The sequence below is a fragment of the Rhagoletis pomonella genome, unplaced genomic scaffold, assembly GCF_013731165.1.
Source record: "Rhagoletis pomonella isolate Grant_MI unplaced genomic scaffold, Rhpom_1.0 Rhpom_scaffold_00005, whole genome shotgun sequence".
Classification (NCBI taxonomy): domain Eukaryota; kingdom Metazoa; phylum Arthropoda; class Insecta; order Diptera; family Tephritidae; genus Rhagoletis; species Rhagoletis pomonella.
Genome location: NW_023458559.1, coordinates 25,453,535 through 25,455,412, shown reverse-complemented (window position 1 = coordinate 25,455,412; position 1,878 = coordinate 25,453,535). Strand labels below are relative to the sequence as shown.

Genomic DNA, 1,878 nt, shown 5'->3' with positions numbered 1-1,878 from the left:
TCGATTGGAAATTTCCGCGATTTGCGCGGGATGACCAAGTTAAATAACAGCTTATAAAAAGCGTTTATAACGGGTGATTTTTTTGAGGTTAGGATTTTCATGCATTAGTATTTGACAGATCACGTGGGATTTCAGACATGGTGTCAAAGAGAAAGATGCTCAGTATGCTTTGAAATTTCATCATGAATAGACTTACTAACGAGCAACGCTTGCAAATCATTGAATTTTATTACCAAAATCAGTGTTCGGTTCGAAATGTGTTTCGCGCTTTACGTCCGATTTATGGTCTACATAATCGACCAAGTGAGCAAACAATTAATGCGATTGTGACCAAGTTTCGCACTCAGTTTACTTTATTGGACATTAAACCAACCACACGAATGCGTACAGTGCGTACAGAAGAGAATATTGCGTCTGTTTCTGAGAGTGTTGCTGAAGACCGTGAAATGTCGATTCGTCGCCGTTCGCAGCAATTGGGTTTGTGTTATTCGACCACATGGAAGATTTTACGCAAAGATCTTGGTGTAAAACCGTATAAAATACAGCTCGTGCAAGAACTGAAGCCGAACGATCTGCCACAACGTCGAATTTTCAGTGAATGGGCCCTAGAAAAGTTGGCAGAAAATCCGCTTTTTTATCGACAAATTTTGTTCAGCGATGAGGCTCATTTCTGGTTGAATGGCTTCGTAAATAAGCAAAATTGCCGCATTTGGAGTGAAGAGCAACCAGAAGCCGTTCAAGAACTGCCCATGCATCCCGAAAAATGCACTGTTTGGTGTGGTTTGTACGCTGGTGGAATCATTGGACCGTATTTTTTCAAAGATGCTGTTGGACGCAACGTTACGGTGAATGGCGATCGCTATCGTTCGATGCTAACAAACTTTTTGTTGCCAAAAATGGAAGAACTGAACTTGGTTGACATGTGGTTTCAACAAGATGGCGCTACATGCCACACAGCTCGCGATTCTATGGCCATTTTGAGGGAAAACTTCGGAGAACAATTCATCTCAAGAAATGGACCGGTAAGTTGGCCACCAAGATCATGCGATTTGACGCCTTTAGACTATTTTTTTGTGGGGCTACGTCAAGTCTAAAGTCTACAGAAATAAGCCAGCAACTATTCCAGCTTTGGAAGACAACATTTCCGAAGAAATTCGGGCTATTCCGGCCGAAATGCTCGAAAAAGTTGCCCAAAATTGGACTTTCCGAATGGACCACCTAAGACGCAGCCGCGGTCAACATTTATTTTATGCGTTTTTTTTAAAAAAAAAGTTATCAAGCTCTTAAAAAATCACCCGTTACAAGAACCGCTCTAATAAAAAAAAAACTTGCAATACCTGCAAAGAAAAACCGTTTTTCGCTCTCCTGTAAAATTTGAGTGCCGTAAGATAGGCGGCTTTGCAATTGGTCGATGGACGTTTTTGCAAAAACATCAAGGATGTAATATATGTATGTTTATACATACATATACATAATAAACTTTATATCAAATTTTTATACGATTCCTGCATTGTTAAAATGATAAGTACTAGTATAAACAAGGATTATTGCGTTTACAAAGTAAAATATAAAAATGTGAATATCTCGAAAAAAGGATCAACATTTTGATCTCGATGGATTTTAAACCTACAAATGATGTAGAAAAAGGCTGTGAAAGCCGATTTTAGGCACACTTTGATAAAACTTAAGTCTGGTTCAAGACGACCGTGTTCGATATATCATACTTTAAGGTCCTACGTTCGACCACAAAAACAATCTTTTCGAAATTGCCTTGCAAAAATACTTTAGACTCAGGGGTGTAAGGCGAATTTATGCATATCTATATATTTATTTTTTTTAAGCCACTAAGTTCTTAGTTATGTAAATTATAAATACCTG

General features: G+C 38.4%; 1 protein-coding gene across 1 annotated transcript in view; it reads right to left on the bottom strand.

The window, feature by feature from the left end:
* Positions 1–1,878, bottom strand: part of LOC118740044 — a 69,364-nt gene that overhangs the window by 19,658 nt on the left and 47,828 nt on the right. The window lies entirely within an intron of this gene.